The following is a 10643-nucleotide window of genomic DNA, read 5'->3' on the forward strand; positions in this document are numbered from 1 at the left end:
CGAGAGGCTGGCAACCTGTCACTGCAATGTCACAATTTCGTTTTCTTTCAACCCCTTATTTGCCAAGAGTGGCACTGAAACTTGAGCAGTTTCATGTGCTCTGCCTACCCCTTTCATGGGACACAGGCGTGATTGTATGTATGTATTTTTTAGATTAACTTTCGGGAAATTCACACGGTTTCCTGTATTTTGATGCAAATGTTTGCATTGCCAGTGCTCGAGCCCGCTGTCCAAAGCCATCCCTCGCCGGCTTCCCGCGCATGCGCGCAGTAACTTTATATTAGCAATGCGTTGCCATGGATACATAGCCAAACATAGCGTTTTCAATTTTTTCGTTACTGCACGCATGTGCGGGAAGCCGGCGGGGGCAGGCTTTGGGGAATTGATTTTTATGTAGGATTTTTAAGATCTATGCACGACCCTGTAAGTGACGAATAATACATATAAGTTTCTACTGGGTCTAACTCTATATATTATGTCTTAATTCTATAAAAGTCCATAAGATAACAATTACCAACTTTAATGCGTGGCGATAACTGGTTTGATGACGTTGGTAGCAATGGGTCCTTAGTTCAATTTCTGCGTTACAGGAGCAGCAATGAACACGGCCCTACCGCACCAGTCGCAGATGTAGGTGTGTCTGCGCAGGTCGCGCGTGCGCCCCGGCTCGTGACTGCGCGCGCGCGCCCGTCACGCCGCGCCCGCGCGCACTATTTTATCGCATTAATTATTTGGAAAAGGATTCCCGGGCCCGGCATTCTTGCGGCCATGTCAGTTGTGGGAACGTCGTGGGTGAGGGTATTGTTAATTAAAATATTTACGCGCTTATTTATTGATAGCGATTTGTCTAGCTCCCCGGGTCGTGACAAGTTGGGACATCTGTCTTTTAAGCTACGATTTTCCCTAAACGTGGATCAGGAATTCAGGATATAAACTGCCGTATTCAAAGTGATGCATCACTATGCGATGCGACAGTACCTACATGTAATTATTATGATGCCGATAAAATAGAAACGAATACATTGTTTTTGCCATCCATAGTTACTTCAGGTAGGGTAGGGTAGAACTAAAATTAATACTTATAAGGGAATGAATCTGAATTTTTATTATAATAGTTTTTGACTGTCACTATCCAGCTGCCAACAACATCCACACTCACCACATACGTACCCATTACAAAATTGATGATTTTAATAATAAAACTACCGTGGAAACTGACATATTAAACGTGTAAAATCGGGTAACTCACGTGAAATTGTTGAAGGTGGCTCGCGCGTGCTCAATGAAAGTGCTCCTCGTTACGGAGCGAAACATGTCGAGCGACCTCCGACAATTTTACGTGAGTTACCCGATTTTACATGTTTAATATAAAATTGATGATCAAGGTCGTCAAGGAATGTTTTCTTTAAGGTCAACAGTAGCTTCTTAATAATATACCTATGTAATCGAAAATGGCACCTAATCGTCTTTCTATACCCGCAGATACATTTCTCTATGCCAGACTCACAGTAGCGGGAAAGAGGCATTTCGTTTACAAATTACAGTACCATAAGTACAGCACAGCGTTGGCCCGGTTAAGCCTTTAAATATAGAATATTAGATCAATATAGTTTTCAACTGGATATAGCCTTGTCTAAAAGCAGACGCACGGAAATTAAATTATGTTGGCAGCGCTCGGATCGCACCATTTCCGAACAGTTAGGTCGTTATTTCGTTCACATAAAGTACATTCTCGAATGTTCTTTATGAGAGTTTGGTGGTTGAATCTGTACCTATCTTTAACCTCTGTATATTATGTAGTAGCTTGCATATCAGAATTTTTGTTCCAGACATATTGACTATAAAAGATTTGACCTGTTCAGTCAAAAATAACGTTAATAAGTAATTAAGTTATTTGATTTGCGCATATCAATATTTAATGTGGCATGACAATTTTATTTTGGGTAATATCTAATTATCTATGTATTTCCATAGCATACCTACATTAAGTGTCAAAGGTACATATAAGATGACATCATGTGACTTAAAAACTATAATAATCTAAGTAAATTTAATAATATCAATAAAAAATCTGCACTACCTGCCAAATGTGTAGGACACTATGTTATTGTGACCACGGTCAGTATAACGTCGAAAAACGTAAAATCAAGTTATATTGACGACCGGTCTGGCTCAGTCGGTAGTGGTGACCCTGCCTGCTAAGCCGCGGTCCTGGGTTCGAATCCCGGTAAGGGCATTTATTTGTGTGATGAGCACTGATATTTGTTCCTGAGTCATGGATGTTTTCTATGTATATAAGTATGTATTTATCTATTTAAGGTGTATTTAAGTATGTATATCGTCGCTTAGCACCCATAGTACAAGCTTTGCTTAGTTTGGGGCTAAGTTGATCTGTGTAAGGTGTCCCCAATATTTATTTATTTATTTATTTCATTACGTTCGATCTGTAAGTGACATTAAAATAATGTGTACAAGACGAAAGAATTTTATTTACTTAATGTAATTGTAGTTGCGGTTAAGATGGTCGTTTTTGTTATTACATCGAAATATCTTCCATCATCATCATCAACCTTGCGTTATCCCGGCATTTGCCACGGCTCATGGGAGCCTGGGGTCCGCTTTGACAACTAATCCCAAGATTTGGCGTAGGCACTAGTTTTTACAAAATCGACTGCCATCTGACCTTCCAACCCAAAGGGCAACTAGACCTTATTGGAATTAGTCCGGTTTTCTTACGATGTATTCCTTCACCGAAAATCGAAATGTCTTCCACGTTTCACCACAGAATATAATATATTATAATAGTACAAGTACAGAAGGCTCACTCCTTTGATGTTCACAAAATGCCGCCATTCTAAATTCTTACGTACATTAACAAACGGACCGCACGCGAGCAGCCGACATTGAATTCTATTGCGCCGCGTGAAGGTCGTCACCAGTGAATGGGCCGCGAACTCGCGGCCGCCAGCATGTACTTGCAGCGCGGCGATAGAATCGCGGAGCGAGCCGCCCCTGGTTTCACATTATTAATGTGATCTGTGAGTTCTGTAAATAGTAGATAATTTTTGGCAGTTAAAGTTAGGTATACTTTACAATTTATCATTAAAATTTGCGGCCCTCTAATTTATTAATAGTTATTATACTAAACTTCTTTAAAGTTTATTGCGCCTTGGTAACAGCGTGAAACCGTACCTATTTTAAGCTAATAAGAACAAAACGCTACTTAATAAACTAATAAAAAGTTACACGTGTCGTCAATTTTGCAAACTTGAACAACAGGTTTTGTATTAATAGACATCTAGGTTGTATTCAGAACACTAACTTGAATGTTGCTTAAAATAATGATACGTTCTAAAACAACTTTAAAACCAGACTCCGCTCTAAAGACATTTCGTTTCTTTTTTGTTTGGCTGGTAAACCCCGAAACTGCGCACTGCTAGGTTTATTGTCTAGGACATTCACTGTAGAAAGTAGTCCCCAGACTCACCAGCAACATTATTTTAATATTTGATGGCCGCAAAAATATCTCACATCATATATACATACATACATACAATCACGCCTGTATCCCATGACGGGGTAGGCAGAGCACATGAAACTACTCAAGTTTCAGTGCCACTCTTGGCAAATAAGGGGTTGTTAGAAAACGAAACTGTGACATTGCAGTGACAGGTTGCCAGCCTCTCGCCTACGCCACAATTTAACCCATATCCCACAGTCGCCTTCTATGACACCCACGGGAAGAAAGGGGGTGGTGAAATTCTTACCCCGTCACCACACGGGAAACACACACATCATATATATATATATATAGAAAAAATAATAAAACTTAGATATTTCTGTCCACGATCTGCATAATGTCAAATATTTCGGTGCGTTGTTCCATCAGCGATGCTGCTGATACCACCCGAAAATGTTACTGCGATATGTTACCGATCTGTCAGTTAAATTTGATATTGCTCCAAACAAAAACCCAATTTTCGACTATGTCACTGTTAGCGTCAAAAATATTTTTGTTTCTTGAAACGTCACTTTTACGCATACGTCCGATGCATATCGTATCTGTTCTAATATTTGACGTATATCAAAGTTCGAATCTAGCGTCGGTAAAAAGAAGAAACCAAACAAAATTAAATCATACATCAAAAGCCTTCCGGCTTATTACGGTTTATGCTAAATTGTTCCCACAGGTAATCTTCACGAATTCCGGGTTTCTAAGCGTTTTACTAAAACCTAAAAACAAATAACGGCATGTAGCGTGTAATGTCGGTGTGTAACAACGCAAGTACCCCGACTTGTTTCTCTTCGATTGATTGTTACTTGATCGTAAAGGGATGTGCATTGTGCATACTGTAAGACGTTCCATATGCGGTTCTGTGACTGGCAGCAGTCAAATCTTGAAAGTTAAATTTTGACTTTCGTATTTAGTGTTAATACTTTTACGAATCAGTTGCTATTATTGCTGAACCCTTTAACTATTATTTCTCATAAAATACTAATAGGTACATGAATTTTTGTTTGTTACACTGATATTGATATTTACGTTTTAGTTTTTCTCCTCATGTGTTCATGATTTTACATATTTCAAAGGAAATATTTTTTTCTACAGTTATATCGTATTATATTTTAGTATTAATGATAATATTAAACTAATTCATAATTTATAAAACTAATGTAAACTTAAAACTTAAATTACTTTGAACTCCAAAAGTAAACTTGTCTTACTGGCTGTATAAACAGCGCCTTAGACATGATTACTCTAAGGATAGTAAAATAAAAAAGAACACCCGAGAGATAATACCGCCGCAAAGTAGAAGCTTACACAGGGCAATCAGTTAGTACTAATATTGAAGCTGTATTACATTACAGTACAGACAGGTTAAGAGCTTCACTTCATACGGGGTGACTTGGAATAGTTCAAACAATTGACTGTTAAATTAAATGGAGGTTTTTGTTTTAGAAATCACGGGTACAGTCATGCAAGTCTTATCAAAATATGCGTGCACAAATGTTGCTTAAAAGTATATCCCATAGCTCTTATGTCGACGAATTAGGTGCTGAGGGAAAGCAGGCATCGGAAATCGGTATTTACTTCAATAGTTTATTATTTCATTCTTTGGTAATAATTTTATTTTTATAGGGGCAATTTGATACCCGTTGACCACGAATGCTGTAGAGTGTTCGAAACGTCGGGATGAATTGTAAATTCATTATATGCAATAAGTATAATCCGTTTCCATAGTTTTATTTCAATTCGTTGTTATACCTAAATACATGATTCAGTCCACATAAATATCATAAAATATTTCAAAATATTTCGCCACTTGCCATTCAGATAGAAAATACCGGTTCCGATCCCCTGCTATGCCTAAATATTTTCAATTTGTTTTACACTTCTCTTTAACTGTCCAAGAAAAATAACTTACGAAATAACTTCACCAGTGTAAACGATGCAACTTCGGTAGCACTGTTTTACGAGTTCATCGACATCATTTTATAAAATAACTATATTCCCGATCGTGCGCGCATATAAAAAGTCACCTATGCCAACAAAAACTAGTTTTATGACCATTGACAATATTCAAACTCATCTGGCAAATTAACATTTCGTAACTGTCATAATTTAGCATTGTTCAATGCACTTGGAACGCATATCACAATAGGGACGTTATAAAACAGGTCCGTGCTGTCGTAAAGACACTGGAGGTTGGTTCTATTTTCAAAATATTATTTGGTAATCGTATTTTGATATGACCTAAAGTCATCCAGTAGCACACTGAGCGAACCACGCCGCGAGGCATGTTCGTCGAGCGGCAAACGTCTACCATAGGAGCAACCTGCCACGGCTAAGGCACGGCTACATTGGACGTTTGTTTTGTTAGCTCCAGAGATGTTAAAAAATAGGTAGCGCAATGTATTTAAATAAAAAATGCAAATACTTTGGGTTTTTACCTATTTCAAATAAAAAAACAAAATAGTTTTACAAAAAGGTATTTGAAATACAAAATGCAAAATAGGTATTTTCCAAATACCTTTATTCAAATAAAATACTTTTTTGACATAAGGTAAAACTTTTACTTTTATTTAAAGATGTGTTTAAAACACAGAATCACCAGAGAGCCCAGAAACCTGGCTTTATAAAATATGAATGGACTGTCTCCATGTCTTTTACCTAATATTGTAAAAATCGAATGAAAGAGATATATTGCAACATGTATGTAATATGAAAAAAAGTAGGTAATATTAATTAAGCATATATTACAGCTGTACTAAATAGAAATGCCTACAATCATTAGGTACACGAATCATATGGATTTTACCCGATTTTTCGATGTTCACGTCACGTCAGGGTGCTTTGGGATTTTGCAACCAATCGTTTACTATTTATTGAACCTTAATTATTATAGGAATTACTATGTTGGCAGCACTGAAAATAAGTGTGTTTTTGTAAAACATTAAATTGAGCGCTTCTGAACGTGTTGTCCCGGTCAGTAGTATCAGTACATAACTACATAACTAAGACAAAGAAAAAATAGAATACGCGCTCGGCTCGGTACCATCTATCTTACGTGAAAAAGTGACAAAAAGCATTTTGTATTTTGAAGTGGTAGAAAATGCAAAATACTTGTACTAAAAAGTATTTCAAATAAAATACAAAATAGTTTTCGATAAAAGTATTTAAAATACCAAATACAAAATAGGTATTTTGTATTTCTATTTGAAATGCATTTATTTCAAATAGTTAACATCTCTGGTTAGCTCATTGCTTCGCGATGTGTCTCGCTGTATTTGGACCCGGCTATTCAATATATACGGTCAAGCTCGTATCAAAACAAGATGAAAACTAAATCAAAACAACCGGTCCCCCGGTTAGGAGGACCATAAAACTATTCGTGTGTACCAAGTTTATGAGTGTCGCGACTTGCGGGTATTTGGAAGACATATAGCAAGGTTTTGCATAGGGATGCGGTAACGTCAGCTAGGCACCCGGATATGACCGGGGAAATGATCCGCAGATGCATAACCTATCTGTGCATCTTACTGTTTCCTTACTGCTGTAATAGCATAGGTACCTATTTTTAACATGTCATCGGCGCAGTTATTTTGCAATATACGCAGCGTTCAACGCATACGATTAACGTAATATAAGAGAATTATTTTAACTCAGGTAATCTAACTAATAAAATAAATAAATATTGTATTACACGGTAAGTGCGTAGCAGATTTTTCATAAATTTTGTAAAATTCGGTTGTTTTGTAAATTTATGTGATAATAAAACAATGACAATGACCAAAGACATATGTAACTCCGTATAGACAGATAAAGTCTAAGAAAAAAACGTACCTCAAAACCATACAGAAAAAGGTACGGTGACCTAGATGGCGATACACCTTTGGGGGACGCTAAGCTAAGAATATGGGCCTATTGTCAAAACTGAGGTTCAAAAGTTTTAAGCTTGTGTCAAGAGATGGCTGTCTATGCACTGTGATTACACATTTTACTTTGACAGTAACTCTCTAGAATACTCAATCCTCTTTGCAATGACATAACGCTACAGTAAGTGCATTTTTGATACAATGCTTGCGTTCTAAAGTCACATATTGAATACATCTATATCACACAGACCACGCGCTTTATAAACTGCATTTTATGTCTGTTTTTTAATTCCCACATACCCCAACAAATACCTGACGAACAAGCTTTCTAACCCACGCCAAATTAAGCAATCCAGGATAGCAAGCATCGTTCAACTTCGGTAAAACAACAGAGCCAGCGTTTAGGCAACCGTAACCAAAGTTACCGTGAACCAACACGGATGCCTCGCTCTAAAACTGTGCGGGCAATGAAAACAATTGAAATACGAGTTATTTGATAGCCAAAGGCCGAAAGCTAAGGGTACCATGAGTTTGTAATTCGTTAGGTATTCAATAGAGGCAACGTCACAGAAAATTTAGTTTCGATAGTTTGGAACCGATATATGTGGGGACAAGCTGCGGACAAACAACGGGTATTTATGATACAAAAAAGGTAATTAGGATTATGGCTGGGGTGCCCTGGGACACATCTGCCCGCAGCCTATATCGAACTTTAAAAATCATGACTGTTCCGAGTCTATACATACCTACTAGAAACTATAAAAGTAGTTCGCAAAAAACTGGAGCAATTTAGAATGCGTGGCCCTAACTACCGAAATGGAAATAATCTCCTCCCTAAAAGACACAGACTTAAAAAGTCCGAGCAATGTGTGTGGTAAATTGGTACTGGAATGTATAATCATTTTCCCAATAATCTAAAATCAATGGAATTAACCTATAATATCTTTATAAATAAGCTCAAAGAATATTTATTAAATAAAGCATTTTATTCAATAGACGAATTTATGAATCAAAATAATTGTACCTGAGTACCTATTATCGAATTGTTATACTTTAATAATTAAGATGGATATATAATTGTAATTTTTGTTGATTGTATTGACATGTAACTTTTAGTAAGAAACGGGGGCGCTGTTTACTTTCTCCATAGAAGTAATTTTTCGTAAAACTGTACGGGTCAGTAAAATAAATTCTTCGAGCTAACTGTAGGTTAAGATGTTTAAAAATATCCATAGACATTGGAAGTAAAGGTAACATTATGCATATCATATCGCGTTAACACGTCTAATACTCGTACGAGTAATATTTTGAGCATAAAAAGGTGCTCAAATATTTTTGTTCGAGTACGCCTTAGATGTAAACGAACTCTACTGTATATATTATTCTCATCACGTCTAATACGGCTAGTATTTTCCTTAAAATGCGTAAGCTTTTTTTATTTTCTTAAATTCATTAGTGACTACTAAAAAAACACAAAGAAAAATGTATGCCAAATAATTAGATTTGTTCCTAAAGTTTCGTAAAAAAAGCTTATTCAGATATTTTTCCGCCTTTTCAATGTAGACAAACTCGACTTTACAAGTTCATAATTAGTGACAGATAATATACACATGCATTATACCTCGTTATCGCGTCTACGGCGTAGCTGCGTAGCGTAGGTCTACGCCCGGCCGTCGACCCCGGCCAAAATGTCTGAACTCACTGCCCCGCCTCCTTTCCCACGGATTATGCTAGGCCTTTGCCCTGAGGATGGGAATGACCGGTAGGCCAAGGATATTGAAGGGTGCAATGGGTGGTTCGTAAAAACTAAGAGAAACTTTAAAAGAACTAAAACTAATTTAATGACGCGTTCATAACTATAGTACCCAGTACCCAGGCCTAACAAAACAATGAAAAAAAATTAGATTTATATAAATGATAAATTTGACATACTTTAACAAAGTGACGAAGCCTGAAATGTGGATATGTTTTGTATTTTTCTACTTATGGAACTTATATGGTTATGTTATGTGACCGGATAATTAAACTTTAAAAAACATTCTAATATGATTGCTGTAAAACATTATGCTGTGAATTAATGAGTTTGTGGTCCATTATACATAATATTCTATGAAAAACTTACAATTAATGATTTCTAATGAAATTAAATTAATCGTAACTCTTGTCTTTTGAATAAGACAAACGGTTTTACTCACGTTTATTATATCGCTCTTAGCGACATATGAGTATAACCATGCATTTCTATATTTAAAATATATCTCATGAAAGTATAACGACTATAAGATATTTTTATTATTTACAGGGATTATGTAGCAAAGAGCCATGTGTCCGCCTTCAGCACCAGTCAACACGCCCGTAGATAATCGTTGACTACTCGTAAACCTGCCAAACATGCAGCTGGATGCAACGCCGAAATCGATTGTGAGTATGGTCTAATCGTTCATTTTTATCGAGTCGGCCCTCGGGCGTGATAGATTATCCTTTAGCTTCCTTTTTCCTTTTGCAGAGCGTCGACCGGCTAGGGGGGAGGGAGGTTAGACGTGGGGGTAGCCCCGAACCGCCGACGTCATCGCCCCGTCAACTGAACAATACTAAGCAGACGACGTTACACCGTACCCCGATACGAAACGTGGAAAATAAAAGTCAATGCACTGGTGTACCTATAGGATATCATAGTTTCTCTGTGGATTAGCTGTCTTCGATACACGAAATGTGTTTGTCGCTTGCTTCGAATATACCTATTATATAAGTACACGTATTTAATTAAAGGTACGATAGTAATAGTAAAAGACATTACTAATGAAGAATTTAATGCATCTATCTCAGCAGCAGTTCTCGAAAAGTTTGTACAAAAATTAAGGAAAAAGTTAAATTTGTTTTTATTATTCCTATTTTTTACCAAGATTTTTTTGATGAATTGAGATTTTAGTAAGTTTTATTTCGTCATTAAGTTTCTCTAGTATCTATATTTCCTTAATTATAACAATTAACCTATATATCTTACGAAAGTCGACTTATATTACTAAATGTTGGTAACAAAATAGGATCAATTAAAATTTGCTGACGTGGCTATGTACTAAGTTGCTGGGAACTGCTCATTTGATATAGGTATCGACAAATAGTACATACGATATTAATAGGATATGTCAATGTCAGATTTTATGTTTTTATTTAAAGAAACGTCACTTTTAGCACTAACTTACACTGTTTTGTTAGCTTAATCGTATATATCGTAGAAAAAACTGCCGTATTCGAAAAATATGAAG

The 10643-nt window shown here is 36.6% G+C and overlaps 1 long non-coding RNA gene across 1 annotated transcript; it reads left to right on the forward strand.

Annotated features, from left to right (window-relative positions):
* The first annotated feature begins 656 nt into the window (after positions 1-656).
* LOC125242616 lies at positions 657-10169 on the forward strand. Its single transcript, XR_007178886.1, has 3 exons — positions 657-792; positions 9680-9798; positions 9884-10169. It is a non-coding gene; the product is annotated as an uncharacterized LOC125242616 (long non-coding RNA).
* Positions 10170-10643: the final 474 nt, after the last annotated feature.

Source organism: Leguminivora glycinivorella, chromosome 3, assembly GCF_023078275.1.
Source record: "Leguminivora glycinivorella isolate SPB_JAAS2020 chromosome 3, LegGlyc_1.1, whole genome shotgun sequence".
NCBI classification, from domain to species: Eukaryota; Metazoa; Arthropoda; class Insecta; order Lepidoptera; family Tortricidae; genus Leguminivora; species Leguminivora glycinivorella.